Source organism: Bos taurus, chromosome 13, assembly GCF_002263795.3.
Source record: "Bos taurus isolate L1 Dominette 01449 registration number 42190680 breed Hereford chromosome 13, ARS-UCD2.0, whole genome shotgun sequence".
Lineage (NCBI taxonomy): Eukaryota > Metazoa > Chordata > Mammalia > Artiodactyla > Bovidae > Bos > Bos taurus.
In genome coordinates this window covers 4,456,911-4,484,644 of record NC_037340.1, presented here as the reverse complement: position 1 = coordinate 4,484,644, position 27,734 = coordinate 4,456,911, and positions in this window count along the sequence as shown.

The window sequence follows — 27,734 nt, the reverse complement described above, 5'->3', positions numbered from 1 at the left end:
CAAATGACATTTTAAAATTACAGAATGGAGAGGGCTGAAGGAGGGGAATGCCAAGAGAGGAAAATGTCTATTCAGCTTTTCACAGGGGATCTTTTGAGAAAGGAATAGAGGAAGGAAATACAAAAAGATTAGATAATTTTCTACCAATTCAATTACTTTTTCTACTGCAGGAAAAGAAATAGAAGTAAGGCCAGGTAATGAGTTGGCGGAAGGGAGAAGCATAATGGAAATCTTCTGGTACGAACCAGAGAGAAAGCACTCGAAATCACAAGGTGTGTAGGTCTAAAATTATTTAGTCTAAGACAGAAATCTATTTCTGATGAATAGCACATGAATAAAAACAAAAAGTGATGCTTGAAGGAGTCGCAGAAGGTTGGTAGATGGCTATATAGATCACCTAGTAACCCCTATTCTAAAGTCTTCAGAACATATTATGCTGCAAATAGAGTACAGGCCTTTTAAATCAGGAATCTCTCCCCTGTTTTTAAACCAACCACTATGGAAATCTAAACAGAAGAATCTCTTCCCAGAAGTGAATTTGTTGCTTTAAGGAGAACAGGCATTTGTAATTTTGTTAGCAGTCACTAAATGCCTTCCATAGTGAGTGAGAGAGTTACTCAGTCATGTCCAACTCTGCAACCCAACAGATTGTAGCCTGCCAGGCTCCTTTGTCCATGGGATTCTCCAGGCAAGAATACTCAAGTGGGTTGCCATTTCCTTCTCCAGGGGATCTTCCCAACCCAGGGATTGAGCACAGGTCTCCTGCACTGCAGGCAGATTTTCTACCATCTGAGCAAGTGGTCAGGATGGAAATACAATGTGCTTTTAACTTTGTATAAAAAATAATGTTCAGGTCCATGTTGCTGAACATAGTTCTGTTTTTGCCAAATAAATCCTATACTTCAAGTTACTGTCTGAATGACTACATCAACTTATAATCCCTCTAACAAGGTTAAAAAAATGCTTGTTTATCAGTCTTACTAATACAGATTTTGATTCTTTGGAATTTATTCATTTCAATATTGGTTGCCCCTGAGAAATATTGGAGACATTCTAAATATCCACTAATAGAATAATGATAAAAATTATGATATACCATATAATGCATGGAGAAGGAAATGGCAACCCACTCCAGTACTCTTCCCTGGAAAATCCCATGGATGGAGGAGCCTGGTAGGCTCCAGTCCATGGGGTCACGAAGAGTCAGACACCACTGAGCAACTTCAATTTCACTTTTCACTTTCATGCATTGGAGAAGGAAATGGCAACCCACTTGTGTTCTTGCCTGGAGAATCCCAGGGATGGGTGAGCCTGGTGGGCTGCTGTCTATGGCGTCGCACAGAGTTGGACACGACTGAAGCGACTTAGCAGCATATAATGCACAATAAAAAGAATGAGAAATTTTACTCTATTGAGATAGAATATCTTTAAGATATATTGCTGATAACCAAAGTACAATATGTGTCTTATTCTATTTATTGTAAAAACAATGATGAAAGAATAAGTGCTTTTTTAACAGTTATCTGTACCTGTTATGTACACTCTGCAAGGACATGCAAAAACTAAGAGTGTTTTCGTGGTTACCTATGGAAAGGTGAAAGGTAAGGGCTATGAAGATGGTTGTAGAAGTAGAAATGAGATTTTCCCTATATATCTTCAGTATTTTTCTTTCTGAATTTTATAAATGTATTAGCGGGGCTTCCCTGGTAGCTGAGCAGTAAAGAATATACCTGCCGATGCCGGTGACAAGGGTTCAATCCCTGGGTGGAGAAGATCCCCTGAAGCAGGAAATGGCAACCCACTTCAGTATTCTTGCCTGGGAAATCCCAAGGACAGAGGAGCCTTGCAGGCTCTAGTCCATGGGGTTGCAAAGAGTCGGACACAACTTAGCGACTAAACAACAAAAACAACAAATGTATTACTGAGCCAAAAAAATAGCACAGAAAGAGAAAAATACAGTGGGACAATAATACATTTTATCAAGCTACATATATTTCATATAGTAAATAACCTATGTAGTGTTTCTGTTCATAAAATAGTCATTTTTTATAAAAGACTTCATTACAACTTAATAAAAATGTCATCCAGAATAACTTGGTACAGATTTTTCAAACATAATCCAAAATAACTTTGTATAGATTTCTCAAACACAGACAAACTTTCAAAAGTTGAAACTATGAGAAAATATATGTGTTCATATATCAAGTTTAGATTTTTTAAGTGACTAATTTTAATAAATTAAAATTAAATTGTGATAGTAATTGTTAAAAATTTTTTTAAAAAGCTACTAAAAATTTACCAGAATTCAAAATCCCTTCTGATAAAAAAAACTCAGCAAAATACCAACAGATAGGACAATTTCCAAATGTAGTAAAATGCACTATTTCAGTCCAAAAGCTGGCATAATACTTAACAGGGAATCTCTAGAAACATTCCCAAAAATGTCAGGAAAATACAAAGATGTCCATTATTACTGCTAATTTTTTATATATTATTAATAATTATTATTATAATTATATTATTAATATAATTATACCATTAATTATTATAATTATATTATTAATATAATTGTTATATTATTATATTATTTATAATTATTTTATATATGGTTAGATAAGGAAAAAATATAATACAAATTGAAAAAAGAGGGGAGAAATCATCACAATTTTCAGATGAATTGACTAAATAACAGATGAAACTCAAAGATATAATTGAAAAGGTTATTGAGTAAAGTAGTATCATTTCATGGAAGTTAACACCTTCATATTCATAAATAGCAACCATTTAGAAAGTTTATTGGAAAAATCCTATGAACAATAGCAACAGAAAATAGAAATTATCTGAGAAAGAAGAAACGTGCAAGATCTTTTATGAAGATTTTATTTTTGCATCCATTTTTATAATTATTTAGGCTTTTTCATTTATTTATAAATCAGAAGCAGTCATGTTCATATGAAGATCAAAAATAGAATCAAAACACAGATAAGAATTATTACATGAGTGTATAGCGTGCTCTGTGGTACTGGAGAAGATTCTTGAGAAAGATTGAGGGCAAGAGGAGAAGGGGGCACCAGAGGATGAGACTGCTGGATGGCATCACTGACTCAGTGGACATGAGTTTGAGCAAACTCCAAGAGATAGCAAAGGACAGGGAAGCCTGGTGTGCTGCAGTCCATGCAGTCCAACGGTCGGGCAAGACTGAGCAACTGACCTACAACAAAGAGTATTCTGATATCAAAAGAAGAAAAAATAGATCTTGAATGAATGGCCATATTTAAGAAAGCAAAAATCATTTAAAATCAATATAGAGAATCAAGAGACATTCCTGAAATTTGAATTGCAGGGCTGCAAATTAGAACACAATCTTTCTTAACCATAAAGTTTCTTGTTTTGATGAATTTTGCCATCTCTGTCTTGTCAACATCTTAAGAGCTTATGACTGAACTGATGGATACCATTATTGAAAGCTACTATCATTTATTAAAACATTGCTATGGACCAAGGCCTTGGGTGCCTAGAGATTTTACATTTAAGATACTTAGAATACCCAACATAAATACCAAGAAATCATCATTCTCATTTTGCAAATAAGATACACGAGGTTCAGACAAATAAATCTCCTGGCCAAGGTCATACAAAGGATAGAAGGCAGAGACTGATCTCCAGTCTGGGTCTCTGCCTCACACAGCACACCTATGTTCTTGCCATTTAGTATGCTGCTTTCTATTTTAGTCATCTCCAATCCCTCCTTCACACATCCATTTTTTTTTTTTAATTTTATTTTATTTTTAAACTTTACATAATTGTATTACTTTTGCCAAATATCAAAATGAATCCATCACAGGTATACATGTGCTCCCCATCCTGAACCCTCCTCCCTCCTCCCTCCCCACACCATCCCTCTGGGTCGTCCCAGTGCACTAGCCCCAAGCATCCAGTATCATGCATCGAACCTGGACTGGCATCTCGTTTCATACATGATATTTTACATGTTTCAATGCCATTCTCCCAAATCTTCCCACCCTCTCCCTCTCCCACAGAGTCCATAAGACTGTTCCATACATCAGTGTCTCTTTTGCTGTCTCGTACACAGGGTTATTGTTACCATCTTTCTAAATTCCATATATATGCGTTAGTATACTGTATTGGTGTTTTTCCTTCTGGCTTACTTCACTCTGTATAATAGGCTCCAGTTTCATCCACCTCATTAAAACTGATTCAAATGAATTCTTTTTAATGGCTGAGTAATACTCCATTGTGTATATGTACCACAGCTTTCTTATCCACACATCCATTTTTAAAAACCCAGTTCAAAACTACAACAAGCAGACTTTAGATTCCTCCACAGCCTTCCAGGCAACAAGAAGGATAGAAGCCGTTAGAGGTGTAAAAGATCGAGACACTCTACAACCTTGACAGGAAGTTGTAGCATCCCCTTAACACAGAGTTCCTGAATCTTCCCAAAATAACAATAAAACCAGAGAAAATTACACACCGATGGCTTTAATCTTAAAAAAAAAATAGAAGCCTTTAGCCTATGCTGGTCCATACTAGATCCATCTCTGTTGATAGGCTCTGTTTTTTGCATAATTACTTGTTCTTAGGGTAATACTATTTATATTGGAAATATTACTGTTTATTATAAATGTAAGAAGTGATCTGAAAATCACTATTTTTCCTGTTGTGAAAGACAGAATCCCCATGATGTCAATAGCATGACAGGCGCATCTTAAAGCCAGAGGGACATTTTGAATTAGAGCCAAAAGCATCTTCCCAAGAAAAACTCTTTGATGAATTAGGAAATGATTATTTGTGCCTTTGTATTTTTCTTGTACCAAATTGTCTTAGATGAAGCTGAACCTATAAAGCATTTACAGACTATGTTTATAAGTAGTGAGTTTAATATGCAATAATATTTGATTGGATTTTTATTTTCCTCAGAGCATTTAACCTCCAAAGTGTAATAACTTCCATATGGCTAGCCATGTCTATTTTTAGACCATTAATTATCCATCTCTATTTTTAGATCTCTTCTTTCTTTTGGTTGCTGATTATTAGAAGACTTAAAAGTGCCTTCTCATATTTTAATTATATTGTTTTTCTGCCAGAGTAAAAGCCAGTTCTGTCACTGAAGACTGCTTTTTCCCTTCCCAGTACCAAGCTCCTCCACTTTTATTTTTCTCCCAGCAAATAAGTCAGGACAATATGATTCAATGTATTTGTCAAAGAGCTCTAAGTTATGTAGTATCTTAGATAAATATCAAAGAAGATACACATTTTCAAAGAGATTATGCCCATGTCTGCTACCATTAAGTGGGAAAATAGTAATACTGCCCATTACAAAACTTTGTAAAATCGGGATTGAAAAATTTTACTGTGCAAAATTTTTTGCACAGTACAACAACCTATTTTGAATTCTAATTCCTTGCCCTAGACAGATTTTTCTTATTTTAGAATATAAATATGCAGCAAAAGTTGCCTTAGAGATCAATAAGATGGTCCAATTTCTATCTTCAGAGACTCTGGCTCCTACTTTTGAAAATTCCCAAGTATAGTAACATCCCAAATTGGTTAGTTTTTAATCTGTCCTTCATCACAGGAAATTGCCAGATATTTTTTTTTTCCTTTCCTTTCTGCTTGTGTGAGTGTTTGTATGTATCTCTCTCTCTCTCTCTCTCTCTCTATATATATATATATGTGTGTGTGTGTGTGTGTGTGTGTGTGTCTGTGCGTGTGTATTTTAAAAAACAACATAGACTAAAAACACTTGGAATTTTTGCAAATTGCTAAGGCTGAAATCCAGAATTTCTTCTTTCATGTGCTTATTACATATAGTAAAAGACATCAAATGTTCTAAGAATCATTCTGTATCCTAATCAAGTGATTTTTAGAAATTAGTCTATAAGCAAATAGGAAAACAGCAAGGAATGGACTCTACTTTAAATCCGCCCTGTGTTACTTTGCAACCTTAAATCTCTCTTGCCCAAGCAGGTTCCAGCTATCCACAGTAGTGTCCATTTGCCTGGTTTACGGGGGATAGAAGTTGGGAGTGTGCATTAGAAACAGCTGTGAAAGTGGGCGATTTGGCACCCCTATGGTCCATAAAACACATGTGTTGACTGTTTTGCCATTGCATTTGATGATTTTTTATCTTAATTTTATTGGCACATAGTTGATTTACAATGTTGTGTTAGTTTCAGGTATATAGCTAAGCGATTCAGTTATACATATACATATATTCATGGCTTTTTAGATTCTTTTCTCATATGAGTTATCACAGAATATTGAGGAGAGCTTCCTGTGCTATACAGTAGGTCCTTGTTGATTATCTGTCTTGGACCTAGAGTGAAATAAGTCAGAGAAAGACAAATATCATACAACATCACTCATATGTAGAATCTAGTTTTTTAGAAAAAATACAAGTGAGCTGATTTACAAAACAGAAGCAGACTTATTGATGTCTAAAGCAAGCTTATGGTTAGCAAAGGGGAAACGTGGCAGGGAGGGATAAATCAGGAGCTTGGGAAAACACACACATTTGATGTTTTTAGTTAAATACCCATATCCCCTGAAATGTGAAGGAACTCTTCAACAAGGATGAAGTGCATGAAAATGCTTCATAAACTCTAAAAAAACTCACAGATAGGGGGAATTACTTTTAGTCCCTTTAGGGCTATAATAATTAAAAATCTCAATACACTGACAAAAAGCATTTTGAGATGAGGACCTACTCATGACCAAATTTTAAAACTAAGATATGTTTTGCTTCTGCAGTTGGCTAATTCATCCTTGGTCTTTTAGAGAAATGTGCTTCGGTGGAACAAAATAACCATATATTCTGCCTCCATTTTTATAAAATATTCATCCCAGGGGAGGATACTCCTTTAAGAAAGGTATTGATAGTCATGTGCCTTATGTGGCACGTTCAAATGGACTATAAAAGAAATCTTAAGTGTTTCCTTTAAAAAAGATTCCCACAAAAGACTTCATATGAAAGAGCATATTACACACAACTCTATCAAAAGCTACATGTCATCTGACTGACTAATCCTTCTAGGATTGATCTGAATTAAAACCTGATATGGCATTAATCCAAAAAAATAGTAGGAAAATAAAAGGGAAGTTGGGAATTCTATCTTTGCTTGACATCACTATGGGGAAAACAGTCCTCATTTTGTAAATTTAAGATTTATACTAGGAAATGTCTCAGAATAAAATATTTTATTACAAAGTTGTTGTCCAATTTCTAAGTCGTGTCTGACTCTGCTACCCTCTGGACTGCAGCACGCCAGGTTTCCCTCACAGGATCTTCTTTTAAGTGAAAATTTAAATCTGCCTCTTGACAAAATCCCAAGGTGACAATGCAGACACCAAAGAAAAAATTTTGGTATTTTATTCCCATCCTATCTTTCCATTAAAAAACATAGTAAACATAAACAAAAACAACAACAGTGAGTCTAGGTCTAAATTTAATCCATAAGAACAAAATGAATGACTAATAACTTTCTTAGATTTTAGCTTCTTTGTTTATTAAGCAAGGATGTGTGTTGAGTCACTCAGTCATGTCCGACTCTTCATGACCGCATGGACTGTAGCCCACCACGCTCCTCTTGTCCATGGGATTCTCCAGGCAAAAATACTGGAGTGGGTTGCCATTTCCTTCTCCATTAGCAAGGATAAAATAGAACTATTTTCATTTTGACTTCACAGAGCATGATTTATCATGCCATTCAGCTTTGCTATCACATATTTTCTATCAGTGTTCCACTGGGTGAAATCTCCAGTTATAGGAATACTAATTTATGCATTCATTTATTCAGCAAATATTTAGTAATTCTCTTTATTCCAATAATCAGCATAAGGCATCATTGGAGAAAGTCAGGCAATTTCATAGAAAGATTGAGGATCCTTCTGGAGCAGTATTCTGCTCCTAAGAAGAAATGGAGGAATACCATAGAAATATAATAACTATTCCAGCAGCAGAAGATTCTATGTCCTTTATACTTTATTAGTATTACTCACAGTAACTTGGTAAGATATGTATTATCATCCCCTTCTTTACAGTACTAACTAAAAACTAATGCATAGGATTTGGTAAACCCAGAGGTGTTTTGTGACAGTGATAAAGGCAGGCTTTGAACTTAGGCCTGTCCTCAAGCCTATACATTTTCCACTATACAATACTATTAATAAATGTGTTATATCTTACTGGTCACATATTAGACACTCTACTAAAACTTTGTTTTATCTCATCTAATCCTTCCAACAACCCTGTGAATTAGGCACCATTATCACTGTGTCCATATTCATTGTAGTTAATGAAACAGAAGCATGGAGACACAGGGCCAGGGTCACATAGGAAGAAGAGAAATTGGATTTGAGTGCTTCCCAGGTGGCGCTAGTGGTAAAGAACCTGCGGGGCAAGGCAGGAGACACAGGAGATGTGGGTTCAGTCCCCAGGTTGGAAGAGACCTCGGAGGAAGGTATGGCAACCCACTCCAGTGTTCTTGCCTAGAGAATCCCACAGGAGGAGGAGCCTAGAGGGCTACAGTCCATGGGGTTGCAAAGAGTCGGACACGATTGAAGTCATTTGTACATCTGGCTACAAAATCCTCTGTTATACTCCTTCCCCAACAATGGGCATGGCAAAGATAACAGCATGTTGGTAATGTCAGTATGAAGTTGGAAGTGTGACTTTGGTGTGCTAAATTATTTTGCAATGAGCCATATTTCTTTTCTTCAGGACAGAGATTGTAGCACCTGGTTGACATATTAAATCCAAACACTTATAGGTATTATGTGAGGTTCACTGCCATAGCCAACCCACCCCAGACCCCACCAACTTTATTTCTCAGCACTGCTCCCGTCCAGAACTTCCCAAGATCCATTCTGTGGAACATCAGTGTGCCTCAAGATGACTGAATAGTGTCCTACAGAAGATTTCATAGTCACAGAGGTTTAGGAAATGCTCAGTTCCACAAGTTTGCTGTTTTGAGGGGTTGTTTAATTTTTATAAATAGCAGTACTTCCTAGGGATCTTTAATGTATGCTATGAACTCCTGAAGTCTGAATGTACCATGAATATTTTTCCAGTTTGTTTAATCACCAAACTGTATCTGCCTATCACAGAATGTTAAATTCTGCAAGATCACAGGAAAGTAAAAGTTTGTGTGTCCACATTTACCTAATTATGTTCTTAAATCCTGAGCTGTGTCTCTCTGCCCATTCTCTGTCCATGAAATGCCGTTGCATTTTGCCTCTGTCAACCTAGGACTTTCACCTCTTGTTAAACCTCTCTCAAGAGCTCTCTTGGATAAAACGTTCCCCAATTCACTTCATGTCCTGGTTTCCTGTTTGATTCTCACAGCATCTGGACTTTTTCTGCAAGAAGTTATTTACAATGTCCTGTAACAAAGGTTATAGCATTTTTTAACCAGAGGAGTTCTATATGAATTTGAGAAGCATCATTTGGCTACTTTTAAAAATGATTTGCTGTGCCTCTATAGTGAAATATCCAAAGAGGGTAAGCACTAGACTACAGATTCGTTCCCAGGAGCAGTGTCTTCTTTTTCCATGCTGTAGCCTCATGGAAGAGAGCTTGCTATCAAAGAGGGATTTATCACATTTGTCCCAACTTTCAAAGGCAAAAGTTTTTCTTAGGAGAGGTGGCGCTAGTGGTAAAGAACCCATCTACCAATGCAGCAGATGCGTTCCATCCCTATGTTGGGACGACTTCCCTGGAGAAGGGAATGGCAACCCACTCTAGTATTCTTGCCTGGAGAATCCCACAGAGAAGCCTGGCGGTCTACTGTCCACGGGTCACAAAGAGTCAGACAGGAATAAACAACTAACACTTCCACTTGTCAAAGAACTATCAGAGCAGGCAATGGCACCCCACTCCAGTACTCTTACCTGGAAAATCCCATGGGCAGAGGAGCCTGGTAGGCTGCAGTCCATGGGGTCGCAAAGAGTCGGACATGACTGACTAACTTCACTTTCACTTTTCACTTTCATGCATTGGAGAAGGAAATGGCAACCCACTCCAGTGTTCTTGCCTGGAGAATCCCAGGGACGGGGGAGCCTGGTGGGCTGCCTTCTCTGGGGTCGCACAGAGTCGAACATGATTGAAGCGACTTAGCAGCAGCAGCATACCTACATAACCATGATATGAGGCAGCAAGTCATGCTAAAGGGATGATCTCTTGGGATTTTGTTTTGCTTTGCACAGTATTGTCTTGTGTTGTTTTTAATTGGAGTATAATTGCTTTATGATGTGATGCTAGTTCTGCTGCGTGTGAATCAGCTCTGTGTATTACATAGATCCCTTCCCTCGTGAGCCTCCCTGCCCCGCACCCATCCTGCCCATCTAGGTCATCACAGGGAACAGAGCTGCGCTCCCTGTGCTATAGAGCAGCTTCCCACTAGCTACCTAATTTACACGTCACTGCTACTCTCTCAATTCCTCCCACCCTGTCTTTCCCCTGGGTCCACAAGTCCATTCTCTTTGTCTGTAAATAGGTTCATTAGAACCATTTATCTAGATTCCACATACACACGTTAATTTACTGTATTTGTTTTTCTCTTTCTGACTTCACTCTGTATAACAGATACTAGGTTCACCCACATCTGCTGTGTTATTTTATGGGAGCCTGGGTTTCCCTAGAAAGCAGAACTTCAGACAAGAACCTGTATGCAAATAGTTTACTTGGGGAAATGATACCAAGAATGGGAGCAGAAAACTGGGAAATTTTGTTCCACAGTGTACTGATCACTGCTCTGACTACCTGGGGCCCAAGCCCACTGGCAAAGGTTGAAGAGACGATAGAAAGGGTCTCTGAACAGCCTGCTCACAAGACAGCACTAGCTCCTGTCCACCGCTGGCTAAGGGCTGCCCCCTGGGGGGTCATCCTCTGGCCCTTCCAGGCAAGGCAGGCTTTGAGTCCTTTGAGGTTTTTGCCCCAGGGCATGAAGCAAAAAGCTATGTGATGTAGCTGAAGTGGATACCATCAAATTAAACCTTCACAAAGCCAGATGTGTCAGAGATGATTAGAGATGAAAGTGGACTGAGGGTGTGAGAGAGTGCCCGAGAGATGGCGGGGTTCGGGTCACATCTGCTCTCACTCAGCAAAGCCTTCCCCCGTCACACACCATGCCTGGTGAATGGCCTGGGCAGCAGGAAGAATCTTACACAGGGCTCGCAGCAGTGGAAGAACACTGGATGAAACTCTCTGAGAAAGAGAAGCAGTATTTCAGAATGACATTTGGCAAACAATTTCAGTAAATGAGTTGGCGAATGCAAATACTTCTGTATCTCTGATTACATTTTGTGTTAACAGCCAAATACTTTTATGAAAAAGTGCACAATTTTTATAAGGTCCTGCTATTTCATAGTCACAAAAAGTCTTAACAACAAAGACAGTCCTCATGGATTGCATCAAATGATATACATTAGTTAATTTTTTCAAAAGGCAGAAAAATTAGCTTATGTACCAAAGTACCCAAGCAGATGGAGAAATAACCATGAACTCAATTACATAACACAGATGCTACTGACTTCTCTTAGCAAAGAGGGAAATAGCAGAGACAACTGTCTTACATTTCATTTCTCTCCAGATGTCATGGAACATCTGGTAGAGAATAAGAGTTTTGATTGGACTACCGATTTTTGAAATTTAAATGGAATAAAATGATAAATAGTCATTTATCATGTTCCCCAGGCTATGTCTCCAAGGGGGAAAGACAGAGGTGACATAAGCATTTTTCCATGTAAAAGGCAGGAGAGAATAAGAGAGAGAAGTCCTCCAGAGGTAAAGAAACATCAGAGACACACATGAGAGCCTGTAAGGACCCAAAAGTGAGAGAGAGAGAGAGAGAAAGAAAAAAAAAATACTGCTTATCCTTAATCACAAGTGACTTATTTAAATAGACAAAATGACAGGCTGACCTCCATCTATTTTAACTGCCAAATCCTATCAGCAGGGTGTGATTACCTCCCAGGACCACCTTCTGTGGGGGGTGGGGGGATCTCAAGCCTGCCCTGAGAATCCCTGGCATTTCTGCCTCCATCCAGAAATCCGGAATCCTTCTAAGGAAACATTTGTGACCATTAAACCAATTGGAGTTGAACCCATGTCCTAAAGGTTGACAGGACAATTTATTAATGTGCTATATAACCAAGTCTGGATTAAAAAAGAAGGTCTGGCACAGATTTTTTTTTCTTCTTCCTTTTTTTTTTTAAACTTTTACAAGATGTTAGTACCTTTGAGATCTCTATCTAAAGGAAGAGAAATAGCAGTTTCTGGCCTAGAATTTCCTGTTCTTAAGTTAAAGAAACTCATCTTTTATTTTAAAAACAAAATTAGAAGGAATTAAGCCTCAGGAAAAGTTAACTAAAATTGTCTCATGAGTTAAAAAGAAAGAGAGCTAGAAATAGTATAAAGAAGCAGACATACGTTTTGCAACCACATAACCAAAAAAGCTAATGTTGTTCCTTCCAATTAAAAAATTAAATAAAAAAGCCACAAGCTTATGGGCCAGACTTTTAGAGATAGATAAGTAAAGAATTAAACTTTTCAATGTGTGTTTGCCTGCTTAATAGAACAAGTTTCCAGGTAAAATGAACTAAGTATACGTGTGTGTTTCTTATCTGGGAGAATAGAATATATTCTAATGACTCTTTATTTTCCCAAAAATTAAAGTTGGAGGGCAAATATAAATATCTATGAAGAATTAAGAAGTAAATAACCTGCTATTTACTAAATATGTAAAAGTTTGTTCTATGCATTCAGCCTGAGCAATTTTCAGCATAAAATCCAAACCAAGGCAAATGACTTTACATATTGATTCAAACTTTTAAAGACATATATCTTTTCATATCAATCAAAGAGGTGGTTTGAGTTAAATTCCCAAGAAGCTTGCTCTGCAAATCAGAAATTCATTTTCTGAATCATCCAAACATAAACGCTTAAACTCTTTTGTGAATGTGATTCAAGGATTCCAGGCATTAAATGGATAAATAAAATCTTTTAAATCAGTGACTCAGGCTACCTTTCTGTTTCCAACTGTTCTCCAGAGCAAGAAAAACCTCTTAGACTGTGATATAATGCCAGCCTATTGCTTGGTCTTGCCTAAAATATATTATCCATGGACCATCATAATTTTTCCTTTAAGTATACAGTTTAGCATTCCAGGCATTAATCTCTGTTGGATTAACAAAGAAAACATTTCATATTGAAGCAACGAAAAGTTGTTTATGTTGAAAATGATGAAAAGGAAATTCTCCAATATTTTAACTTTTCAAGTCCCTGGTCGGTAAAGAAAACATCCCCAGATAAAATGACATTTCAATTATCCTAAGTGAAAAAAAGGAGGGAAAACACACACACACATGCAAGGGAAAGCACAAAATATCCTATGTGGACTTGAGGGTGTTTTCTTTGTTCTTTTCAGTTCAAGATGAAACAGCTGTTTGGTGTTTAAAATAGCATCTTACATTTAGATCTTTTTTCGCGTCAAAAGGAAGCCATCTTATCCTTCCAGTTTGCCAATATTAGAGAGGAGTAAACACTCATTTCCTACATATATTATTTATAATGCAGACTTGTGAACTTTCGCATCCAGAGTCAGACTCACCCCGTCCTTCTCAGGTTATGAATTCCTTCCCCTGACCCCATCAACAGACCAGAGTAACCTGAAGGTCATCTTTTCCTTTCATTCATTTTTTAAACACGCGTTTCCTTATTACAATCCAGCAGCTCTGACTAATTCAAGGGCTGCTCCTATAAAAGGTGGAGATGGCAGTTATTTTATGATATTTTATCAGTGAGCTGATATGAGTGTCTCAAAAGAAACTTCCTAATGGCGGTGAAATCTTTACAAGGGTCTCATGTTTCCACTCTTTTGCTCAGAGTAACAGTTCTGTAAGTACCTGCCAATTTGAAAAGCACATCTTCTCTCTTGGGGGAAAAAAAAAAAACACTTTTATAACTAGCAGATCTCAAGCTGCTTAATCTAAGGCACTTGAAACAGGCTTGAAGAAGCTTAGAGCAAAGAGGCTTTGCTTCATATATATATATATGAAGGACTTTATATATGAAGAAGTCCTTTAAAATAAATTCTCTGCCTTTAATTTTGGGAAGATTTTGAAACTTATCACACTAAAACAGAATAGCCCACATAGGTTCAATGTAAGCTCTACCCTGCCCAATTCTCAGCTCTATTACTGATTTTAAAAAAAGTAAGTTTCTATTAAATTAACCACTCCCCTCCCCCACAATCCCCGCCAAAGAAAACAACTCCTAGAATATAAGAAGAAATCCAGGAATTTTTTTTCTCTCACATATTCAGGTGGCACTGCAAAAACAACATAATGGGGTTGTTATATTTTGTTTTTCTAGAAATATGAGTAGTTTCAAGACCTATATCCAAATCATAAACCCTTTTACTACAATAGTTCTGTTTGGGCTTCCCTGTGGCTCAGCTGGTAAAGAATCCACCTGCAATGTGGGAGACCTGGGCTCGATCCCTGGGTTGGGAAGATCCCCTGGAGAAGGGAAAGGTTACCCGCTCCAGTATTCTGGCCTGGAGAATTCCATGGACTGTAGAGTCCATGGGGTCACAAAGAGTCAGACACGACTGAATGACTTTCACGCTCACACACACTTACTGAAATATTAAAGCTGGGAAACACTAATACAGTCCACAAAACAAAATTTGGAAATTAACTAGTTATAATCCATCAAATTATAGGTAAAGCAACTAAGGCCAGAGAATTTAAAGTTCTGATCCACTGTAAATTAGTAAGAATTTGCTATTTGTTGAATGAATTATATGATTGCTCTGTCACTCTCTTGAATAAGAGAAACTGGGACACTGTAAATAAACCAGAATAATCAGAATTGTCAACAATTTTTTAAAAATTTAACACTGAGATTAAATTGTTTATTTGTCCTAGACTAGTTAAAACTGAAACAGCTAAAGGATGTTTGTTTGTTTGTTTCATTTTTATTTTCCAGTGAGCTATTTTGCTTCATGTAGGGTGCCCTCAAACTTCATACAACTCTACCAACGAAAAAAATACTCTCCATTATTCCAGATTTCCTGCCTACTTTTGAATATTTGTTCATTCAAATATAGCTTTCATGTCTTCTGAGCTCTTCTATGAGGCCATTTCTTTTCACAACAAATGATCTCAATTTTATCTCCAGACATTCTAAGAGTTTGTAAAACACGAATATGACAATAGTCAAAAGAGAATGGGAATTCATTTCAAAATGATCTGTAACCTTTCCCTTTCCCCATCTCTAAATACCACTGTTTTCTTCTGGCTGCCAGTGCTGGGGATTTATTCCCTTTTTATCATTTTGCCCACTAAGAAAATGGGGCAGAATCTAAAAGAATGGGCCATGTCTGAGAGCGGCTGGTTCCCACCCTATGTAGACCCTGTCTCGCCCACGCAAGTGGCACTCCATAACCTTATTTCCACTGACATTTTTTTTTTTCATCTTAGAAAAACTGGGCACTAGGAAGTATGTATACCCCCAGGATCTTGAATTTACCCAGTCAGGCCTTACTCAGCAGCTCAGTGTCTTAACGACCCTGGCAAAATGACATGGGTCATATTTTCACATGGATGAACTGTTCTCGAACAATTTCTCCAGTGTATGAGGCACAAACAGGCTTTTCTTCAGCATCAGGCATGCATGTCTTCCCCGCCTCTTGCTTTATAACAAACATATGTATTGTGGCCAGTGCAAGAGAAATTCTATTCCCCATTAGTGTTTGAGTTTCTGTCCTACTCACCCCCTTTTCCTATCCCCTTCAGATGTCTCTCTCTCTTGACATTTCAAGATAGCAAAAGAGTGAAGGACCTCTGTCCTAATTTTTTTTTTTGCCTTTGGAAATGGATAACATTGTGTGGCCAATTCATTTTCCCCTACCCTCTCTCTATGGGAATCTGAGGTAAAAAGGAGTATCAGTTATCATAGTCATCTTGACATTTAAAAATCTGTACCTTCTTCCTCCCTGGAAGAGATCATTGCTGTTCAGGGCCACTCCGTTTCATGAGACGCCAAGTTTGGAGCATCATTACAAGTCAAAATTCTAGACATAACTACACCATAATTGCTGCTAGTTTTGCTTTCAAGAATGGGCTTCCTTGGTAGCTCAGACGGTAGAGCATCTGCCTGCAATGCAGGAGACCCAGCTTTGATCCCCGGGTTGGGAAGATTCCCTGGAGAAGGAAATGGCAACCACTCCAGTACTCTCTCCTGGAAAATCCCATGGATGAAGGAGCCTCGTAGGCTACAGTCGATGGGGTCACAAACAGTTGGACACGATTGAGCGACTTCACTTTCATTTTCATTTTTTACTGCTTTCAAGAAAGAATGATGGGGCTTCTCTGGTGGTCCAGTGGTTAAGAATCCACCTTGTAATGTAGGGGATACCAGCTCTATCCCTGGTCTGGGAAGATCCCCCGTGCTGTGGGGCACAGCTACTGAGCTTGCACTTTGGAGCCCACGTGCAGCTACTGAAGCCTGCGTGCCCTAGAGCCTGTGCTCCGCAACACGAGAAGCCACCACAATGAGAGGCCCGCACAGCACAAGGAAGAGGAGCCCCTCTTGCAGCAACAAGACCCACACACAGCAACAAAGACCCAGCACAGCCACAAATAATAAATAACAATCATTTTAAAAAAGTATTCAAAATAGAATGATGTCCCCCCAAATTCCCCAAACACATCATCATTTGCTATTTAAGCAACACAATATTCTATGTTGCACAATTACACGTAGTAGATAATCCATAATACTACTGAATGAATGAATAGGTAAAAAGGCATCAGACCAGCAGGAGTTTTTTATTTTTCAGTTGTACCTCATGATCATTTCTTATAAATTTAAATGGCTCTAAAACATTCTTTCTTTAAGTTCCTTTAGAAGAGAAAGTAGTATAAAATATGTCCCAGGGAATCAGACTGTTTACTCAAAAAGTAAAGAAAAAGAAGATTTTTCCCATGATGTCAGGCAGAGTGTGCTTCAAAAGATCATCCATTAGGAGCTGACCAAATGTGTGCTTGATGGTTCAACTTGACTGCCACTCAGTACCCTGTTCACAAACTCTCTTTCATCTGAGTTTCCTTCTAATGTCAGCATGATTAATAATAGGAAACTGGTCCACAGAATTATTGATCTGAATGGAAAAGGAAAGATACTTGTCACCTCCATAAGTAGTTATCAATTCCTTTTCCAAAAGGCAATTTGTTATGAAAAGATTGACGTATCACGCAAACTCATCTCTCAGAATGAAATTACAAAGTACGAAGTCCAAGTAATGATACTGGGAAAAGTCTCAAGACTTTTTGTGGCTATATTACACTTACCAGTGTGTTCTGCTTGAATTGTGTATGGAGTTTATTTTCTAGATATAGGCATTCGCATCTGTTTTGAAACAATCCCCTGATAGGTTTCCCCATCATCGGTTTAATGATCCCAATATATGACTTTCTGGGGGCCTGGAACACTGGGAGGGTCTTTAATATCAGTTCTGGAAAAGATCACGTTTCTGTCCACTCAAAACAGAGAAATGCCCCATTTTCTCAATATTAATGAACAACTTTGACTTTTTTAGGAAAAAGTTAGAATATAATCTAATTATTTTCCAGTGATAAAAAGAAAATGAATGTTGGAAGCCAAGATGATTACTGGGCCATTCAAGAACCCAGTGAATTCTTCACCATATTTTTTAGAACAAAAGCATACAGTCTATCTGAGAAACCATGTGAAATAATCTGAACACCTGTCCCAAAATGTGCAGATCAAGGGAAAAGTTCATTTTCAATGTTTGTCTCAGTTCTAGTAGTTTGTTAATGTTTCTTTTTAATAGTACCATGAATGAGGGACTCAAGCTTACTCACCCAGGTAGTTACAGATTATCACAGGAGTTGAAGAGTTGATGTGATGGTAACTGTGGCTTGTCCATCTCTCTAAACTAGGCATCTCTCAGCCAAGATGGCCAGAAGGTTGAAATCGAACCAGTGAAGGAATGCGGCAGGTTTTTATAAGTGTAACAAAAGACACTACATAATGGTCACACAGATACCTTATGTTACCTTGAAATTTTCCCCAGGCGCTGCTCTGGGTTTAGTCGCTCAGTTGTGTCAGATTCTCTGCGATCCAATGGATTGCCACTGCCAGGCTCCTCTGTTCATGGGGATTCTCCAGGCAAGAATATTAGAGTAGGTTGCCACTCTCTCCTCCAGGGAATCTTCCCAATCCAAGGATCGAACCCAGGTCTCCCACATTGCAGCCAGATTCTTTACAGTCTAAGCCACCTGGGTAGCCCAAGAATACTGGAGTGGGTAGCCTATCCCTTCTCCAGGAGATCTTCTCAACCCAAGAATCAAACCAAGGTCTCCTGCATTGCAGGCAAATTCTTTACCAGATGAGCTACCAGGGAAGCCCCAAACTCCCCCATATTAACCTCAAAATGTCCCCAGGGTACTCCTTGTCAAGTGAGAAGGAAACTTCTCACTGCCTGAGACCCCTGTCATCCAGGTCTTCAACCCAACCACCCAGAATACCATGCAATTACTATCCAGAGTTATAGTGGTGGCTGGCAAAATGGCCAGATCCACCAGAAATGACTTCCTAAGAGAGCTCAGGGCAAATAAGTGCCTGAACCCTTCTTCCATAACACCTGCAGCTAGGCACACACTGGAAAGCCAGAGTAACTCAGGGTCCTTTTTGAGAAAGTCACTCTGTGGTCCTGTTTCCTCTCCCATAAATTGATTGGTTATAGATACCAAGGTATAAATACTCAGTTATAAATGCAGAGTAGCATACATGTAAAGTCACCTGCAGCAGAATTTGGGTACCATACAATTTCATTGCCTCTCAAAAGTCATGAATAAGTATACATCAAACAAGTCTGGAAAGTTATCTGGCTGCATTCTTAAAAATACTGACCTGCAATGTTTTTTCAAGCCTTATTTATATAAACTCATCACCCTCAGAGATTCCAGCACAGTCTATCTATTGATACAAAAACTTGGAAATTCCTTTTCAGGGGTCAGATAGTTTTTTTCAATATTCTGTATATGGGTCAGCCTTTCAATATGAATGTGGTTTTTGGAAGTGAACACACATCATTAAGTATCAATTGGGTAAATAAGGTGAGTGATTAAAGTGGGCAAAAGTACAAATTTAGATCAAAAATGAACTGTGACTATAAGTATAACACAACCTATTTTCCTCTGCTGATCACAAGCCAAGCCTGAGGGCAATTCCAAGGTTGAAGCTATGGATGAGAGGGTGATCTGACAGGGACAGCTGTCATCTGTCATCCTGTTGACCTTCAGGGTTAATTCACCTGATCTGGGTGGATGACTAAGGGTCATCTCCACTCGCGCTTTCTCTTTGGAAACTCCTTGAATGATAATTAAAAAAAAAAGAGAGAAGAGAGCACGTCTTTCATGAGGAATGGCTTCTCATTCTTTCAACAAATGTTTATTGAGTTTTTTCCATACATCCAACATTGTCCAATATATAACCAAGACAGATTAGACTCTTATACTTAAGGAAACAAAATTAACAAACATTGTAAATAGCAATAAATGCAATGAAGAAAAATATGGAGACATCAGATTTTTTTTTTTTAAGCCGTTACATTAAGAGGATAGATTAAAGAAGTTTCTCTCTGAGAAGGTACCACTTCTACTAAGATCTAAATGATTAAAAAAAAAAAAAAGTGCCATAGAAAATCATGAGGAGGATTTCCAGGGTGAGAGAATGGTGAGTCTAGAAGTTCTAAGATAGGATAAGCCAGGTGGATTTTTGTTAAATTAATAGGCAAGTACCATGTGTTAGGAGTATAATGAACACGGCTGATTATACATATAAGTAACTGTATTCTCCTGCCATAAGCATCAAGTCACTACATTCTCAAAATGTTTCAACCACAATCAGCATCTGAGCAATAACTGAATCTTCACAAGGTTACCACTCGGAAAAACAACATTCTCATGAATAGAAATCTCCTCCAGTGCTAGAATGTAAAAGAGAGATTCCCTTAGAGTTACATCAGTGCAAGTCTGAAACATGTTTTAAAGAAGATGATAGTGGCCAGTATTTAATTTGGGATTGTTTTTTCCAGGCCTAACCATTACTTCCTGCTCAGGCAAGCTTGAGAAGATGGGATCAAGGGAGTTTTGTGGTCCAGTGAGCAAAGGATGGGAAAATCAGAAAGATTCTGAGTTATAATCCCAGTTGAGCTACCAGGTGACCTTTAGGCAAGTCATTCGACCTCCCTATGCCTCATGCTCCCAGCTGGAAAATTGGATAAGACCAGCAGGATATCACTGAAAACCAGATGCTACACCAAACCCAAGCTTTCCCAGCTAAATAAATTACCACCAAAGAGACAGGGGGGCCGGGAGGGAGGCACAGCGTCCGATCTATGGATCCATGTGGAATGCACAATTAATGACACTTGGCCACTCTTTATATTTAAAAGTTATTCATCTCTCCCATATTCATCAAATCAAATTAATAAAGTGAGTAGTTCAAACAAGAGTACTATTTCCTGAGATACTTAGAAATGTCACTCTAGCTGGAATTGACTTTGCCACAGCAGATTTGCAGGTTAATAATTGTTACAATCCCAGTCTTGCCTCATTACCCCTTCCCATGACAAGTCACGCCAGTGTCAATGACACACAGCTAGAACAACAAAGAGAAGTCTGAAACTGGAGTTTATTTCCCCATTTTTCAAACAAAGTAAACTTACAGTTTCTATGTGAAACAAACAAGGATGTTTTATGTCTGGGTATTAATAAGATATTTAAATATAGAGCAAAAATCCCATCACTCATACTGTTTCATTGATATCAATAAGATACTTTTTTTTTTTACAAAGACCAATTTATAAAATGCAAAAATATTTAAAACTGGGGATTTTGTTTTCCAGTTTAAGTTAAAACACCTTTACACAGTCTCATGGGAAAATGTATATATATATATATATATATATATATACACACACACACACACACACATACACATATGTTCATTCAGTTGAATTATCTACTGAATAAAAAAATGTTGCTCAGGAAACTCACACTGCTTTACCTTTATGATAGCATTAATATTTGAGTTTATTTTAAAAAATAATCATGTTTTAATTCCATAACATGAAATTGGACCACAAGCAGTCACACAGGCTATGAATATTATCTACATGGATATGTGCTCAACACATACGTGTTTATCATTCCAAATGTGTTTACCATTCCAAACATCTACATATTTAGGCATATCCAAGTGTCTGGCTTAATTTTTAATTTTCCACTTGGATATTTCTGATGTTATGTGAACATTCATAGAAAGGAAATTAATTAAACAAGCTGAAGATATCAAAAACACTACAGTGGGTGCCAGCATATGCCTAACATTATTCCAAAGGATTATACACATAGAGTAAATGTGGAACGAAAAATCACTCATTAAAACTTCATTAGGAGGGAACTTACAGGGAAGCAATGATGCCGTCTGGGATCAGGCCGCCTGTGAATATGACAGCTTTTGTGTGGCCACTTTCCTTTGGGCTTAGCCAATTGATGCTCCAAGCAGATGCTAAGGTTGCTTTGCTTTGCTTTTAAATTAAATGCTGTTGTTTCTTCTTTGATCTAAATTCTGATAAAAGTAGTTTTCACTTTAGCGCAAGTTTTTATTTCTTTAAAAATTCATGGATAAGAAAAACAAATAGTGTACATTAAAGCACATATATGGAGTCTCTCAAACAGGGGCTCTGGGACAGGCTGAAGGGTGGGACGGGGAGGGAGATGGGAGGGAGACTCGGGAGGGAGGAGACATGGTGCACCCATGGCTGATTCTTATTGATGTATGACAGAAAACCACAAAATTCTGTAAAGCAATTATCCTTCAATTTTTTTTTTCAAAAGAGTAAAAAAAAATGCATATATGTGGAGTCTAGAAAAATGGTGTCACTGAACTTATTTGCATAAAAAATACAGATGCAGACATAGAGAATAAACATGTGGACACCAAGGGGTAAAGGGGAGGCGGGAGGAACTGAGAGATTAGGATTGACATATATACTACTGAGCCTCTTAATGAAAGTGAAAGAGGAGAGTGAAAAAGTTGGCTTGTGGCATCCAGTGCCATCACTTCATGGCAAATAGATGGGGAAACAGTGGAAACAGTGGCTGACTTTATTTTTGGGGCTCCAAAATCACTGCAGATGGTGACTGCAGCCATGAAATTAAAAGATGCTTACTCTTTGGAAGGAAAGTTATGACCAACCTAGATAGCATATTCAAAAGCAGAGACATTACTTTGTCAACAAAGGTCAGTCTAGTCAAGGCAACAGTTTTTCTAGTAGTCATGTATGGATGTGAGTGTTGGACTATAAAGAAAGCTGAGCACCAAAGAATTGATGCTTTTGAACTGTGGTGTTGGAGAAGACTCTTGAGAGTTCCTTGGACTGCAAGGAGATCCAACCAGTCCATCCTAAAGGAGATCAGTCCTGGGTGCTCATTGGAAGGACTGATGTTGAAGCTGAAACTCCAATACTTTGGCCACCTGATGTGAAGAGCTGACTCATTTGAAAAGACCCTGATGCTGGGAAAGATTGAGGGCAGGAGAAGGGGACAACAGAGGATGAGATGGTTGGATGGCATCACCGACTCAATGGACATGGGTTTGGGTGGACTCCAGGAGTTGGTGATGGACAGGGAGGTCTGGCGTGCTGCGGTTCATGGGGTCGCAAAGAATCGGACACAACTGAACGACTGAACTGAACTGATGCACTATTGATACTATGTATAAAATAGTTAACTAGAGGATCTAGTGTGCAGCTCAGGGACCTCTACTCACTTCTGTAGTGCCCTAAATGGGAAGGAAATCCAAAGAAGAGGGGATCTCTGTACATGTATAGTTGATTCACTTTGCTGAACAGCAGAAACTAACCCAACATTGTAAAGCAATTATAATCCAATAAAAATTAATTTTAAAAATATCCATGGCAATATTGATTATGAATTAGTGGCTGAAATTTATGCAACTGAGTGACCTTGGTGAGGTCACATAATAACTCAGAGACTCATTCTCACTCATTTATAAAGTGAAGCTAATAATAATCACTTCAAAAATCTGGGACAAGGATCACCAAACTAAAAGTGTTTTGCCAATTATGCCACATTATGGTAATTGCTTCTTATGGTCGTGGGCTGTTGTTTCCCTTCATGAGTCTGCCTTGAGGGGCTTACCCAACTAGGCAGCTCTTCATTTCCCTCTGTGTACAACCAAGTAGGTGTCTTACTGGATCTGAATCAACGGCTCCAGGGGAAACAGACAGACATCTCCTGAGAGGCCTGGATCTTGAGGAGACAGTTCAGGGACCTCAGGGAATAAAGTCGTAGCAGTCTGTGCATACATTGGCCCAAGTCCCATCACTTCAACCTCAATGGTTAGCTATAATCCTGCATTCAGAAAAAAACAGCAATAAATAACTGGCATTATTTAGCATCTACACAATCAAGACCTGGGCTTCCCCAGTGGCTCAGTGGTAAAGAATCCACCTGCCAAGCAGAAGATTTGGGTTCAATCCCCCGGAGAAGGAAATGGCAACCCACTCCAGTATTCTTGCCTGGAAAACCCCATGGACAGAGGAGCCTGGCAGACTACAGCCCATGGGGTCACAAAAGAGTTGGACATGGCTGGGCGACTAAACAACAGCAACAATCAAGACATATATACCTTTCCCCCCGATTGTTTCCCATGGGTCATTATTGGTTTTATTCTTAAGCATAGATGAAGATTTGGAACAAATCTTGCCAAAGAAAAACTAGTGATAGTAATAACTGAGAGGGAGACAGAAAGAGAGGGGGTGGGGGAATTTGAGAGAAAGAGCCAGGTAACTTTTGGAAAAAGGAAGGGTAGGGAAAGGGCAGAACCAATCCCTATGATATCATGAACAGGTCCACCAGATGTATCTTTGAAACTTGTATAGAAGTTTATAAATCAATAGCAATCATCTCCAGAAATCAAAGTTCCTCATCACTAGTTACCATATAATACTATTAAGGTTCTTTAGGATAGAGAAGTGTTTTTCTGTAACCAACACACTTACAGAAAGATAAATTTTAAAGATCTTTAAAATGGCAATTTGAAACACATCATATTTACAAAATTTCAGCTGCCAACAAATGAGGTAAGGTTTGCAGGGGAAAAATGAGTCTGTTCTACTTTGTCATGTAGCTGGATGATCTTTTATGCCATTTGTCTTCTCCCATACTGAGGCGTTTTATTTTTTAGAATTTTTCATATCTCTATTTTCTTGGCACTAAACTCATTATCACCACAGCATTATATACATGGTAGTCTGGCTCAGGGCTATAGTAAATAATGCTAGTGCATAATTTCTTTTCAATAGAGAATTGTTAAAAATAAGTGAAATATGTGAATGTCATCCCAATGGAAATCTCTATAACACATGGGTTTTAAATCTCAGCCTGGCAACATTTGATAGGACATAGCTTCAACAGAATGAAAATGTGTGGACATTTCTTTGAAAAATGTGAATGCTTGATGTGGATATACCACATATATTTTTGGGGTATTGTGTTTTAAATATGCTTCCAAAACAACTCATTTAAAATCCATTAAACCAACTATTCAACATCATATGGAGGGTGGATTCAATCTTTTATTTTTATTTTATAACTAATAATTCTTGAAAGTAATTTGCAGATATGGACAACCCTTGTGATAGTATTGCCCATAAAAAAATAAAATAAGATAGAACGTAGGAGATGCCCATCATGCTTTGCTCAGTTAGCATCAGGAACCTTGGAGAGGCTCTGCCACCCTCACCTTGTTAGCAGTGTTCGTAAAGAGCAATGCTTTCCAATCGGCCTGCCTACAAACTTCTGGCGTTTAGCTGAAAGTAAATTAAACATTTTACTATATAAAGATTTTGATGAGACTACAAAGTTATTTCAGTATAGCCTCTTAGATGAAAAGTGTGAATTTTAAAGCCTTCCAAAATAAAAATAGACAATTTGTGCAATAGATTATTGACTCTCAAAGCCTACCTGGTCTACTGAGTGAAGGTGAAGGATATTTGCAAATTAAAAGCAGCTATTTTTTTAGTAAGAATTTGTATTAGATGACTTAAATCCAATACACCCTTAATTATTAATGTCAGCCTGATGCCAAGTTGATCTCCCATTATCTCAAAATACATATTAAAATAAGTCAAAAAAGTTCATAAATGCAAGGTACCTAGAATTAAAAGCACAGTGGAACTATATGGGAAGAGATATAAATTTATCCTGTAAAGTTCAATCTGCTTCAATGACCAAGTTTCTAAAACTAGTTTATTTCACACGCAGTCTACTAAGTAGGTAACTAAAATCAGCCGCAGGTATTAGCTGATATAACATGAAATTCAAAACTCAACCTCAAACGGCATAACACATTTTCTAAAGCAACTCGTTTCACATTTGGATGCTCTCCAAGTTCTCTCAACTTTACCCAGTACTTAAACATGCCTTTTAACCATGACTTGTATTTCTCAACACAGATTCCAAAATTTACCTTCTGCCTTCTGCTCTCTCTGGTAACAACTGCTCATTTGTGCTGACTCATAGTCAATATTTGATCCATGATAGCTAAGATTATTTTCTTGCCCACTTAAAAGAAACCCAATTATTCATCCTGTATTTATGCATTTGCTTATTAGAACATTTTCCTAATTTCTAAAATCTTAAGGTAATGTTATATTCTAGACTTTCATTTCATTTCTGGTCTCATTTGCCAAGTAGGTACAATCTGCATTTTTCTCCACCACATCTCCTGGCCCCTTATCCACACGTCTTACAAAGGCAATTGGAAATCTTTCTACTTTGGGTGAAAGAGAATTGCAAAAGGAAACACTGCACTAGGCTTCCAGGTTGGAAGAGTCAGAAGATGGAAGTAGACAAGAGCCTACAACCACACCTGTAGAAGTGTTCTGTCAAATTTCCTATCTGTTAGCAACTGTCTTACATTTGCCCCTCCACACTATATTCTGCTCTATATACAGGCCCCCACCCACCAGTTGAGTTCACCCAACAAGCCCTGGAGGAAAAGGGGTGAAGGGGGAAGTGAGCCAGGGACTGAGCCTTCTGGCTCCCTCTCCTCAAGGTCATCTCAGGGGTCTGTTCCTGGACTGAAGGTCCTTGCCCCCATCAGGGCAGCCTCCTCTGGATGGACACTCCTCATGGCTGTGGTGGCTGTTCTCTGCCCTCCTCTCTTCAAGAGCAGGGCAGTTACGATGCAGTAATACAGAGGAAAAGAATCTGCCTGCCTAGGAGCTCAGCATCAGTCCTTCCAATGAATATTCAGGGTTGATTTCCTTTAGGATTGACTGGTTTCATCTTGCTCCAAGGGACTCTCACGAGTCTTCTCCAACACCATAAGTTCCTATGCAATACTGTTCTTTCCAGCACTGGACTTCACCTTCACCACCAGACACATCCACAGCTCAGCATCGTTTCTGCTTTGGCCCGGCGGTGTTATTCTTTCTGGAGCTATTAGTTACTGCTCTCCACTTTTCCCAGTAGCACATTGGACACCTTCTGACCCGGGGGCCTCATCTTCCAGTGTCATTATCTTTTTGCCTTTTCATACTGTCCATGGAGGTTCTCCAGGCAAAACTACTACAGTGGGTTGCCATTTCCTTCTCCAGTAGACCTTGTTTTGTAGGAGCCATTGATTGGATGAATAGCTGTGTTACATTTGGGGGAAAATGGGATTCTTGACAAAAATGAAGGAAGCACACAGATTGCTCTTGTCTTGAGTGTAAGGTACCTGGGAGTCAAGGTGCTGCAGAGAGATGTTAGGAGTTTAGAACGGAAGGGGGTTGAGGGGAGAGGTGAACGAACCAAAAGGAGTTACTTGGGCGTGTGTGTGTATGTGTGTGTGTGTGTGTGTGTGAGATGCTGTTATCTGAGAGAAAGAAAAGAATTTTTAGTAAAGGTTTGCACAGAGCAGTTACCACCCTGCGCCTGTCAGCACCACTGTGTCTACCCCGTCCCAGCCACCCCGTCCTGGGCTCCAGCAGGCACTGCTCTCTCTGCCCCTGTGTCACCCCACACAGCTCAGGTGGCTCATCTGCCTCCCAGGAACAGCCTGGAGGTGTTCAGTGTCAGAGTTTTTAATGGGCCAGTGAATAACACCACTGGCATTTTATTTGCAGTAGTGATTGAGCAAAGGCCTCTAATTCTAATATACTCACTGCTTGCTATTGTTTTTAGTATTCGACTACAGCAGTGTTTTAAAAATTAAGTGAAGAATAAACTCGAATTCTAAAAACAAACAAACAAACAAAAAAAACTGTAGAACTACAGATGGTAGAACCTCAGTTTGCTTTGGCCTGAATCAGCAGTTTAAATAGAAAGTGTTTCCTCAATCTCTCTTCCAAGCATCAGATGTGCTCTGATCTTGGTGGGGGGCGGGGATGATTTGGGAGAATGGCATTGAAACATGTATAATATCATATAAGAAACGAATCGCCAGTCCAGGTTCGATGTAGGATACAGAAAGCTTAGGGCTGGTGCACTGGGATGACCCAGAGGGATGGTATGGGGAGGGAGGTGGGAAGTGGGTTCAGGATGGGGAACTCGTGTACACCCGTGGTGGATTCATGTTGATGTATGGCAATAAAATTTATTTT